Source organism: Pituophis catenifer, unplaced genomic scaffold (genome assembly GCF_029215685.1).
Source record: "Pituophis catenifer annectens isolate HBS135680 unplaced genomic scaffold, rPitCat1.0.hap2 SCAF_6, whole genome shotgun sequence".
Taxonomy (NCBI): Eukaryota; Metazoa; Chordata; class Lepidosauria; order Squamata; family Colubridae; genus Pituophis; species Pituophis catenifer.
Window position 1 is genome coordinate 10972084 of NW_027256886.1, and position 13442 is coordinate 10985525.

A 13442-nucleotide genomic window follows, 5' to 3' on the forward strand; every position below is an offset into this window, starting at 1 on the left:
CTCAATGCTCGAGCGCGCAGGGCTGCCAAAAGGCAGGAGTGGCTACTCAGGAGGAGGTCTCCTCAAGAGTAAGGCTTGGGGCTAATTGGCCACTCCCTTAGCCTATTTTAGTTCGCACACAGATAGCACACGCTGCTGGAAACAACGTTTAATTACTACGCAGAGCATTTTGAGAGTGAGTTTCTTGTTACATCGTGGTTTCTGGGCTGGTTGCCAACCCTTGTCGGACTTTGTTTATTCTCTGTAATTCATATCAGGCTGATAAGGACATTTGCACTGAAAGCCTGCATTTTGAAAGGGGTCTGTTTGTATTAAATGGAGTTTTTGGAGCCTTGTGTGTGTCACACTCCTTGGGATCCAGAACTGGGGCAGAACAGTAGGCAACTAATTTCGTATCTGCTAAATCAACTGATATTGTACTCTGTTTTACTGGCAGTTAATTATGATATGTTTCTTACAATAGCATACAGAAGACGGTTGAATGGATAAATGCAATTAAGCGATGAATATAAGATAAGACGGATGTGACTAAAAGATATACTTTGTGTGTCTGAGCATGTACAATAAGCTTTTGGGATAACATGTAATATCAACCCAAAACTATCTTTATCATAGGATGAAGGTCTCTTCAATGAAAATACAAGATTATTGGCTACCACGTTGGTTCCCTGCACATTGATAGGTAGATATTTTTTTACTTCCTAGTCCAGGTCTGAGAAGATGATTGTCTCAAAATCATCCAGGTATATTCTGTATCTGAGGGAAGACCAGAACTGACTCTCCCCATTCCTAGTCCAGTACCTTAATCATTGCACTACTTTAGGTCTCATGGATGGATAATTATAAAAATGAAATGTAGGAACAGTAACATCTTATTTTAATGGATTAGTTGGTAGAAAGAATCCCCTTATTCTTTACCATCTCTTAAACTAGACGTCTAATTAAGTTGCCAGCATAATAAAAAGCAGAGAAAAGCAGAGACATCACCCTGCCAACAAAAGTGCATATAGTCAAGACTATGGTTTCCCAGTTGCAATGTATGGTTGTGAAAGTTGGACCATAAGGAAGGCTGAACACCAAAGAATTGAGGCCTTTGAACTATGGTGCTGGAGAAGACTCCTGTGAGTCCCTTGGACCGCAAGGCGATCCAACCGGTCAGTCCTAGAGGAGATCAACCCTGACTGCTCTTTAGAAGGCCAGATCCTGAAGATGAAACTCAAATACTTGGCCACCTAATGAGAAGGAAGGACTCCCTGGAGAAGAGCCTAATGCTGGGAATGATTGAGGGCAAAAGAAGAAGGGGACGACAGAGAACGAGATGGCTGGATGGAGTCACTGAAGCAGTCGGCGTGAGATTAAATGGACTCCAGGAAGGCCTGGAGGAATGTTGTCCATGGGGTTGCGATGGATCGGACACGACTTCGCAACTTACAACAACAACAATTAAGTTGCACAAATTAAAACAAGGTTTTTAGGGTAAGGGGATGAAAATAACCACCCTGATCACCTCCAGAGAGTGCTTGAGTGATGGTGTTTCCTGATTATGTTTTTGACGTTGAAGAACAACCTCCAAAAGAAGAGCAGAAGGAACAGTGCAAAAGGGCAAAAGAGTCCTTGGTTCACCTCCAACCTTATTTATTCTCTACCTTTTACTGCCCTGCCCTACCAGCCTATCTGCTGCCTTCCCAGCTGTGGTGAGGCTGCCACCATCACCCTCAACTCAAATGCCCACCTCTTGCCTAATGCAGGCCACTGCTGTTATGTCCCTCCTCATTATCTTGACCTTCCACTATGTTCTCAACTAAATTCACACTGATAAGATTTCCAGTTTTGAAAATTCAAGTGAACTGGTGGAAAGTTGGCATAGTTGGCCATGAAGATATCAAGAGGTAATGGTAGTTTGAGAGGAGAAGAACACCTGAAGTCAAGTGGCTAACGGAGTGGCAGCAATGGCCTTAGCCCTTTGGGACTTAGAGAGAGTTGGCTCCCCTACTAGGTGGAAGTTTGTAGTTTCTTATAATGGAATATAGTTTTCACAGCATATTAGGAGGTTGATTACTAATACTATTTTTGTGTATTGTTATGAAGATGAAGAGTTAATAAATAATGAGTTGTCATAGCTAACAAATGACAGATTTGAGACCAGCAAGAGAAACAGAGGTATGACGTACTCTATCTTTAATAATTTCTCCCTTTCCTTTTGGCAAAAGGAAACTTTGGAAAATGAGGCCTACCACAGAGAAGATCTGGGGGAAAAGGTCCTTTTTTTCTTCTTTGCCACAGTGATACTGTGATAGCTGCCAGCCTGTGCTTAATATATTCAGAGGTACCTGGGGATATTCCCATAAGACATTATCCTCAGATATACCAGTTTTAAAATAAGAATGTGCTTATATCTTTATCTTCTCCACTAGCAGTGGCGATGGCAAAGAGAAGGGAGGGAAGGGAGTATTTGCATGAAGAGAGAGTGAAGAGAACATAAAAGATTTGAGAATAACAGTTCTTGCATTTCCACTAAATCGCTTTAATATGCAAAGATGCTTCATATGGAGCTGGGCTGTTGATTTTTTTTTTTAAGCTTAGCTTTGAGTTCCTTCTGATCTCTTGAGTTCATTTCCAGTGGTGATTCTAGGTCTTGAACCTGAATACAAGGCTTATGCTCTTCCAATGAGTTCAGATCTTGATCTGACTAATCCTAATTGAATACTTGCCCGGAAGTATATTGATTCCTAGGGCAACGAGAGCTTAGGGCTTCTGTCTCTTGCTTAATTAGTAAAGACTTCCCTCCCCTACTCATTGGCAGTCTTTGGAACAAGTTTGGATGAGGACAGAAATGGCTTTAGGGACTCACACTGTTTGACCCCTAATTTAATATGCAAGTGTTTGAGCGTGGATAGGCCTGCAAAGACATGTTCAATACTGCATTGCATAAGAGGTCAATTTTTTCCTAGCTAGCTTTGTTGCACTCAAAAACAAAATCGTGAACAGTCTGTTAATATTTTGTAGTGTTGAACGTAAGCATTTTTATTTTCTTGTTGTGCTCGCTCTCCAGGAAAATCACAGTAGTCCATTTTCCCTGGTAGCATTTCCTTTCATTAAATGTAAGTAAAGCATGGGCTTTGCCTTTAGCAGACTCAACATTTAGTTCTTGGAAAGATTTTGGAAATCCTTCTTTTCAGAGCTCCTGGGGTTCCATTGCCACTAAGTGTACAATGGTGGTGGACTGAAACAATCCATGTTTTTCCTTGCAGAAATGTTTCCTATTAGCTAAATGAAAGCTATGCTGGCTAGAGAATTCTGGGAGTTGAAGTCCACAAGTCTTAAAGCTGCCAAGTTTGAAGACCTCTGATCTAAATATTTTATTGAACTTTGCAAGGTAGAAAAATGGCATTGTGCAGAAACATTTCATAATAGTAAGGTCTGAGCCAGTTTTTCCCAGTAGGTTCAAAGCCTTGGTTGGGATGAAATACTTTTATAGCCCAGCATTTTGAAGGAACCAAAGTATGTAAAGGCCAAAAAAACCACAGGAATCGCCAGAGTAGGTAGAATTCAAAGCACACTGATGAGATTATTAAAGTTGCATGGATGATATTATGAGAAACCAGTCAGTTGAATTGGAACATTTGGATTTATAAAACAGCTTAACTAAAGAAGCAGATGGACAATGCAAATGTACTTGGTTTTTTTTTTTAATAGCCTCTAAGAAACCTGAATTAAGGAAGTTGTCTTCCTAGGATGTTTATTATAAATATCATGTGTTCCGATTTTCTAATATTTCTTTCCGGGTTTTTGTGAAAATTGAAAGCAGCTGTGTGTTTACTGATTGTGCAGATGTGGGGGTGGAGGGTGGGAAAAACTTTAAACACTGTTTCAGTGATTTTCTTTTTTTTCTTTTAGAAAATTATATAGGAGGTAACTAAAAAACTTTCTGAGTTATTCTTGTTCATGGCAAACTACAAAGGAAACATTCACAGAAGTATCAGATACATAACGTATAAATTAAAGAGAAGAATAGATAGAGAAGATTAAAAAGGAATGAGAATATAAGCTTGAATAGTCACAAGAGCAAATGAGGCATTCGTTAATTTCCCTCCTCCTTTTAGTGCAGTTCATCAGAAGTTCAAGTAATTCAACTGAGCGATTGAATGGAACAGCGCATCATGCTAAACTACTGTTTACGGATAGCCTAAGCAGAGAAATAATCCACTGAACTGGAAGTTATTTTTTCACATAGGAAATTGTGTTTGAGAATGTGGGGATTCCACCTAGATTGCAAAGTTGCAAATCTGTGTTGCATGCAAGTCTTCATAGTGGATATGGAAGCCAGCAACGGTGGAGGAATTCTTCTGGCTAATGACAAGTCAAAAAGCTTTAGGATGAAAAATGGATGAGGCTGCATGAGAGGCAGCAACAATTGACTATTGGAAAAAAAATGTCACAAAAGATTAGATGTATAACGGAAGATGATATATTTCCCAAACAGGGTTCCGGGAGTTGTTATAGCTGGCATGTGTTGAACAAGGAGACAGGATCAGTGGAAAAAAAGAAGGGGTCTCATGAAATGTTACACCGTTGATCCACTGAATTAGATGCTAATTTCACATTCAGCTCCTAGCAATTGATTAGTGACTGATTATTGTCAAAGCATCATGTACCATTTTCCTAAGCAGAATCTTAAGTAATGCGTTTGAGAAAATAAGGTCACCTTCCTGTATTATGTTTGAAGCATCTGAATCTAATTTTCAGCGATAAAGACTGAGAGCAATGGAAACAATCCAATCCAATCCTTAGGCTTATCAAACTCACAGCTGATGAGATGAACGGCTCTATAAATCATTATAGTAAATAAAATTAATAAAAAGAGAAGATGGGAAATGAATGAAAAAGGACAGTTTCAGCATTCGGTTTCCAGCCCTAATATTGTATAAGCAGCTGTGTCAGAAAAACATTACACCAAATTGTGGTGCTTTTTCTAAGATCATCTCAGCCATTCAGATCCTTTGAAACTCATCTAAGTTTAATTTATTGATGCATTCCTGGCAATAAGCGACTTTTTCTTGCCTAATGTCTACACACCACTTGGATGGTTCTAAAACTTACAAAAATAAACCCATAATGTAAACAAAAACAATGAAGAGCAATTTATTATACACAATAAAAACAGGCTGGAAAACATAGACATGTTGAAGTAAAATTTGAGTGACCGGTGAGGGACTCTCATTCACTGAAGACGTTATAGGATTTCTTGTCCCTCACTCTTTAACAATCTTTCAAAAGGTTTATTTTCTCCTGCAATTCTCACATTAGTTCATTCTTTTACTTATATGTGTCTGTATGCATGTATTGTCTCACGCCAATTAAACGCAAATATGATACTTCAAAGTACAGGAAAACCAAGCCTGAAATAGTAAAGAAAGGGAGATTTCAACCGAATCTTATAAGTGATAGCAGTCGCTTACAACTTGACAACTTTTAATTATTTGAAGGACTACCTCCTATTATATCTACCCAGTCCAATAGGAAGAGGAGAAAGAGCATATTACGAGTCCCATTAATTAAGACCCAAGGTGGCGCAGTGGTTAGGGTGCAGTACTGCAGCTACTTCAGCTGACTGATAGTTCAGCAGATCAGCGGATCAAATCTCACCGGCTCAAGGTTGACTCAGCCTTCCATCCTTCCGAGGTGGGTAAAATGAGGACCCAGATTGTTGGGGGTAATATGCTATTTAGTATACTGTCTTTGGTATAAGCCGCCCAGAGTCCTCGGAGAGTGGGCGGCATAGAAATATGAATAATAAAATAAAATAAAAATAAGCATATATAGGACCATGGAAAAGGGCCTTCTAAGTGGTGTCCCCTTCTTCATGAAACATCATTCAAGATACAGTTGACCCTGTTGCTCTTCAGAAAGGACCTAAAAACACTGTTTTGTCATCAGGCCAGAGGACTATGAATGGAGATGGAACTGATCAAGTTACTGATTTGATTGTGTTGTTGCTGCCACAGTTCGTAGGGTATAGCTTTTTTAATTGGTTTTTATTACATGGTGGGTTTTTTTTTAATGTTGTAAGCTTCCCAGAGTCACCTATGAATGAATTTGGCAGCTACTGTGTATAAATTTGTTTAATAACTATTTTTTTTTTAAAAAAAAATGTTGTCTACCAAGAACCCTGGAAATGCAGTTGTGTAGAAACATAGAGACACAAAAATACTGACGGTAGAAAAAGTCCATCAGTGGTCTGCCCTTTGAGTTTATTTGTTTTTTGTTTTATTTATTTGTCATTTTTTATATTTTATCTTTTTTTTTTTTAATTTTCAATTTTTGTTTAGATGATGGACATATGTTTACCCCAAGCATTTTTAAACTCAATTACTGATGATTGACCACTGCCTCTGCTGGAAGTTGGTTCCGAGCTTCCACTATTCTTTCTGTGATGTAATACTTTCTAACACAGTGTTTCTCAACCTTGGTAGCTTGAAGATGGGTGGACTTCAACTCCCAGAATCCCCCAGCCAGCTGTTCTAACATTACCTTTTGAACTTCCCTTCTGTCGGTTGGGGCATTTGGATTTATAAAACAGCTTGGCTCTTGTATTCTTGATTTTTGCTTAATATTGAAAATAGAAGTACCTGACCTCTGGAATGATGTTCCCCCTAAGGTCAAGATGGCCTCTACGTCTGTTGTGAAAACCTAGCTGTTTGAACAGTCCATTGGAGAGAGAGAGAAAATGAAGATCCTTTGCTTCAACCTTGTCCAGTCTGTCATTCTTACCTTATGTACTATTTTTAAACAGGTTATTCTTGTATTTTCCTTGTTTGAATTGTTGTGATCTACATAGTCATTAGAAGTTGGGGAGCAAACAGATTTGCTAATCTTGCAATCATGCTTGGTAGTTTCCCGCAATCATGCTTGGTAGTTGTCTATATTTGGTTTTATAGGAGGTGGTTACTCAGACAATTACAACTTCTGACAATTTGGTTTATGAGTGCCAGGCTTCTTGGGCGGTATATGACTTACTGACTCAACCTCTTTGTCTGAACATATATAAGTGCTCTTAAGAGTATGGAACATTAATACACGGTAATCGTTGAATTATGACAGTAATAGAGGTTGGAAGTCTTGACAGTCAGAAATAGGGTCACCCACATGAGTGGCCTGATTTTATGACCTTTTCTTGCTGTGGTGGTTAGGCAAACATCATGGTTGCTAAGCAAACCAGTGGTTCATTGTGGGCTGGTTTTGCCAGAAACCACAAATAAAAGTCAGTTTTCGGCAAAACTATAATAAAATGAGGTCACTAGACTGTGGGATGCTGCAAACAGCTATAAATGTAGCCCAATTGCCAAGCACTGCCAAATGCAGAGTGTGTGGGTCAGAATTCTGAATCCAGGTCATAAACTGCTATTATTTATTTATCTATCTATCTATCTATCTATCTATCTATCTATCTATCTATCTATCATCTATCTATCCATTCATTCATTCATTCATTCATTCATTCATTCATTCATTCAATTTATATCCCGCCCTTCTCCAAGTGGACTCAGGGCGGTGCACAGCCAGAACTAAAACACATATCAATACAAAATTTAAAATTATTAAAAAAATTAAATAACTGTGGCCCAAAAATTTAAAACATTGAAAACTAAAACCCATTTGACAATTTAAAAAGCTAAAAAGACTAAAAAAAAAAAAGGGGGGGGGGTTTCACGCCAGCCCTGCCTGATGGAAAAGAAAAGTTTTTAGGGCACGGCGAAAAACCCGGAGATCCGATATCCTTCGTATCTCCGGGGGCAAATCGTTCCAGAGGGCAGGAGCTGCCACAGAGAAGGCCCTCCCCCTGGGGGTCGCCAGCCGACATTGCCTGGCTGACGGCACCCTGAGGAGTCCCTCTCTGTGGGAGCGTACTGGTCGGTGGGAGGCTATTGGCGGCAGAAGGCGGTCCCGCAAATACACAGGTCCCATGCCATGGAGCGCTTTGAAGGTGGTGACCAACACCTTGAAGCGCACCCGGAAGACCACTGGAAGCCAATGCAGCTCACGCAGGAGAGGTGTCACATGGGAGCGCCCCCTCGCTCCCATAATCCCCTGCACGGCCGCATTCTGCACCAGTTGGAGCCCTTTGATACTGGTCGTAAGTCAAGGACTAGCTGCATCTACCTATTATCTCTGTAACGAGTACCGTGCCTCCTATGCGGAGCATAAGAGGTATTATATAAATATCTTATGATCATCTGTGGAGATACTTTAGTTGTGGAGTAATGGAAGTATAAAAAAACTTTGGCTGTATAATTTTGAAGATCTAAATGCCAAATCATCTATTTAACTAAGGCCTTATTATGGTGATGTGATAATACAGCCAAGAGTGGCGAGCCACAGTGTGTCAAATCAGAATCCAGATTTTTGCCTCCTCAGGAATGTGATAAAGTGATCTGATTGAGCAATGCGAACAAAAGCCTCGCAGGAGAGAAAATTTGTTTCCCCTACTCTGAGCATCGTTTCATGTTGATAACATGGAAACCGTCCTTTTGCTTATGCCGATCTTCTATTTTCTCTTACACATTCATATCCCATTCACTTTGGTTTAGTTTCAACAGCTGGAATACCTTGCGTTGGGTGGCAAAATTTATTCTCTAATATTCGCTTTAAGACTCGGAGAAAGAAAGCGATGAATGATGGCAGAAGAGACTCTATACCTTTACGGAAGAGGTGGGGTCTGCAAGTCACTAATGGTGGCAAGGTAGACCTAATGGGAACAACTTAAATGGAACTAGACTAATCTGTGCGGGTCTGGATGGGGAGGAACAGGCTCAGACTCAACCCCTCCAAGACCGAGTGGCTGTGGCTTCCGGCGCCCCGATATAGTCAGCAGGTGCCATCGCTGACTATTGGGGGTGAATCTTTGCCCCCCACGGAGAGGGCTCGCAATCTGGGTGTCCTCCTGGACGCACGGCTGTCTTTAGAAGAGCATATGACGGCCGTGGCCAGGGTGGCCTTTTATCAGGTTCGCCTGATCCGCCAGTTGCAGCCCTTTCTGGACCGGGACGCCCTACGCACGGTCACTCATGCTCTTGTTACTTGCGGTTGGACTATTGTAATGCTCTCTACATGGGGCTCCCCTTGAAGAGCACTCGGAGGCTCCAACTGGTCCGGAATGCGGCCGCGCAGGTGGTTATGGGCGCAACTCGTTGTGTCCATGTGACACCCCTCCTGCGCGAGCTGCACTGGCTCCCAGTGGTCTTCCGGGTGCGATTCAAGGTGTTGGTTACCGCCTTTAAAGCGCTCCATGGCATAGGACCCGGGTACCTTCGAGACCGTCTCCTGCCACCAATAGCCTCCCACCGACCAGTTCGCTCCCACAGAGAGGGTCTCCTCAGAGTGCCATCAGCCAAGTTATGTCGGCTGGCGACACCCAGGGGGAGGGCCTTCTCTGTGGGAGCCCCAGCCCTGTGGAACGAACTGCCCCCGGAAATACGTAAGATCTCCGACTTCCGGGTGTTTCGCTGCGCACTGAAGACCCTGTTGTTCCGCCAGGCTGGACTATCAACAAATAGTTTTAAATTGGGGCATTTAAATTTTTTGGGGTTTTAAATCTGAGCCAATTTATTTAATTATTTTAAATTTTAAATTGTTGTTTGTCTGTGTTTTTAAATAGGCTGTACACCGCCCTGAGTCCTTCGGGAGAAGGGCGGTATAGAAATAAAATTATTATTATTATTATTATTATTATTATTATTATTATTATTATTATTATTATTATTATTATTATTATTATTATTATTATTATTATCCTCCAGACTAATCTAGCACTTACTGGCTTTTCAGAGCTTCAAAGGGTATTAATGTTCCATTGCTGTCAGCTGTTGAACAGCTGAATTGAATAAAATAACATTGCACTGGGCAATTCAAGTGTTGACAGATCATAACTTTTGGGCCTGTACTAACAAGAGGTCCTTTCACTTGCAGGGAGGGGGCGAGAGCGAGTGAGCTTGTTGTTGTATACCAATTGAGCATTGTCCAAGTAGACCTTCACACCCTCCCAAGAGGTCTCCGTTGCTAGGGTGGCTTGAATCTGAGGAGATTGAAACTGTTGAGTGAAGAGTCTTTAAAGTTATTTATTGCGTTGTTTTTCATTGAGACCCGCGCACAAAATCACTGTTCTCTCTGTATTTCTGCTACCTGATAAATCAGTGATGAGTAAAGTGCACCTTCCAGATGTTGACGGGCAGTGATGAGAGATGTTGGGAGGTGCTACTCAACACCATCTGTAAAGTCCCGTGTTGCTCACCTCCTCTGTCATAGCATGAGCCTACAAAATAAAACAAAACAAAAAAACATTTCTATCACCAGGAAGGGTGAGGTCTAGATGTATTTATTTTCTGTGGAATGAAAGAACTCTTAGCACATTTCCATGAAATAAATATAGTCCTCGACTCACGACTGATAATCTTACCCACTATTCAAAGTTACAGCAGATCCCCCAAAAGGTACTTATGACCAGGTTACAAAGTTTCAATGATCACATTTCAGGCACTCGGCAACCAGCCTGCAACTTATTTACAACATTTTTGTTTTTTTTTTTGGAGAAAACTGGCATTTACTTCCAATTTTTGGCTAAAAAAAAGAGAGCGAACGGTGGTTTTGTTTAACAACTGCAGATTCACTTAAAAACCATTCAGTTAAGAATTGCTACCAAAATGGCCATAAAATTGGGCTGTTCACACAACGATCCACTTTATGACCATTTCAATGTATGATCATAATGGGCAGTGTCAAGGACTATATATACTACTACCAAGTTTCCCCAAAAGTAAGACCCTGTCTTATATTTTTTTGAACCCCGAAATAAGCGCTTGGTCTTATTTTCGGGGAGGTCTTATTATTTTGGGGCGCATGGAGTAAGACGGGGCTGTTCTTGCCATCTTACCTTATTTCCTGCTCTGTCTCCCTAACCCTAACCAGAGGAAATGGCGGGGACTGGCTGCACATGCATTTAAATATTTTCAGGGAAGGCTTATTTTAGCACATGCGCTCAAAAGCCCGATTGGGCCTATTATCCGGGGAGGTCTTATTTTTGGGGAAACAGGGTAATGTTTTCAGATTGCTGCCACTTTATAAGAAGGCTATATGATTGCTTTCTTGTAGATCAGGTATTAAATTTTTATATGAGTTAATTTTCCTACCTGCATTCATTTAAACGCTGTCCTATCAAACAGCAGTAGAATTTCCTTGTTTTCTGTGCTCAGGCTGAATTGGCACAAACTTTCCTAAATGCATGGTCTGATTATTTTTGCTCCTACTTTTGCAGAAAGCCTAATAATAAATTTCTTCCCCAGGGAGACTTCTTGCTTTTCTACTTCCCATGTCTTCTAAACAACACCTCAATTTGTTCCAAAATTTCTTCTGGACAGATTCACTGATGGCCTAGTTGATTTTCTCATAGTCTCATGCTATTTATCTGTCTCTCTTGATATTTTATTCTCTATTCTGAGAACAGTGGTCCTCTTGCTATCTAAATAAACAGTTCAGTAGCCCTGTTTGAGTAGTCATTCCTCATGTAATTACTAGGTTGTTTCCATACACAAGGCATTAAGACTCTGGTATCTGTAGTTGGAGTTTTCTCTGATTTTCATTTCACTTGCCCCCATCATCAAGATAAGTGTGTGTGAACATCCATATTAGATTCTGCTTCTGATTGGAGTAGCCTGCAAGCCCTGTAAATCAATCAATCAATGAGTCTATATATTTGTTGAGATTCCAAATACCATTTTTGCTTGAAATCACTCATTTGGAAATTTCTGTTTCTTCAGAATGATCACTTGTGAAAGGCTTTTGCCTTCGGCATCTGAGCTTTTATAACAACAGGAATGAAATTCTAATACTTGCAACATTAGCAACATACTGATTAAGTTTATTGGGGGGATTAAACCTTTCCGCACAGCTAGAATAAATTAGAATGTCCTTCAAATGAGCAGAGAAAATGAATGCCCAACATATGCTTAAATACCAATTTGTTACCAGTCTATGATCTATGGTTTATTTCCATTTGGATTAGCAATTAGCCTCCCACTAGCAAAATGTCAATTGCTGATGAAGTAGAAGGAGTAGAAAACACTAGACTGATAATAAAACTGTTCCCCAAATCCAGCAGTTACCTCTGCTGCTGCTCAATTAAATTGGTTACATATAATAACAATAAAATGTAAACACATGAATCTTTCAGAAATCAGAGGAAATATTCCCCACATACCAGTGCAACATAACCCAATATTATTATCTCTACATGTGTATAAAACCTTTTATCTCCCTGTCTCCAATGTACACAGCATTCTTTTAGGAGTAGGACGAAATCAATGTATTTCCGCTTTGGAAATGCTTTTGAAGAGAGGAGCCTGCAGTTCCACCAGTGCTTCCACCAAACCCTAACCCTCCTTTAAATCCCCCCCCCCAATAACATATTTCAATGTAGGCTAGTTGCACCGGCATTTATTATATGTACATAGCATGTTAAACATGATAAATGTTGATCATTGTTTGTTTGGGGTCATTCGTTGGTTTGGAGTCTTGTGAAAATACAGTCCATTTAACAGAATAATAGAGTTGGAAGGGACCTTGAAGGATTTCTAGTCCAACCTCCTGCTCAGACACAAAACCCTATACCAGTGATGGCGAACCTTTTCGGCACCGAGTGCTGAAAAAATCGTGCGGAAACGTCACACGCGCTCATCAGGGCCGCACTCCAGAAAAGCCGAACTTCCAGCTTCTAGCACGCATGCGCGCCCGATAATCAGCTGGCCTGTGCGCATGTGCAGGCTGGTTTTCGGCACTGCCGGGCGTGCGAAGGACATTTGATCATTGCGCACGCATTCATGCCAGAAACCCAGAAGACAAACAGGCAAGGCCGCACATGCCAGGCGACATGGCTTCGTGTGCCACTTTGGGCACGCGTGCCATAGGTTCGCCATCATGGCCCTACACCATTTCACACAAATGGTTGTCCAATCTCTCCTTAAAATCTTCCACTGTTGGTGCATCCACGACTTCTGGAGAATCCACTAAGTAATTGTCCTCACTGCCAGGAAATTTCTCTGTAGTTCTATGTTGGAGCTCTCCAGTGGTGGGATTCAAGTAATTTAATAACCGGTTCTCTGCCCTAATGATTTCTTCCAACAACCACTTTGCCAAACTGCTCAGAAAGTTAACAACTGGTTCTCCCGAAGTGGTGCAAACTGGCTGAATCCCACCACTGGATCTCTCCTTGATTAGTTTCCCTCCATTGCTTCATGTCCTGTCCTCAGGCCCTTTAGAGAATAGGTTGACCCCCATCTTGTTTGTGGCAACGCCTTAGATACTGGAGCACTGCTAGTCTTTTTCATTAAACTGGACATACCCAATTCCAGCAACCGTTCTTTGTGTGTTTTAGCCTCCAGTCCCCTAATTTA

At 40.9% G+C, this 13442-nt stretch overlaps 1 protein-coding gene across 5 annotated transcripts in view; it reads left to right on the forward strand.

Moving 5' to 3' along the window:
- Positions 1–13442, forward strand: part of TBL1XR1 (TBL1X/Y related 1) — a 243633-nt gene that overhangs the window by 123130 nt on the left and 107061 nt on the right. Inside the window, exon 1 of one of the 5 annotated variants that reach the window (XM_070946266.1) lies at positions 615–682. The exons of the other annotated variants lie outside the window; for them this stretch is intronic. The gene's annotated coding sequence lies outside the window, so the exon portion shown is untranslated. Of the gene's footprint in view, positions 1–614; positions 683–13442 lie in introns of those variants that run through there. 5 annotated transcript variants of the gene reach the window in all.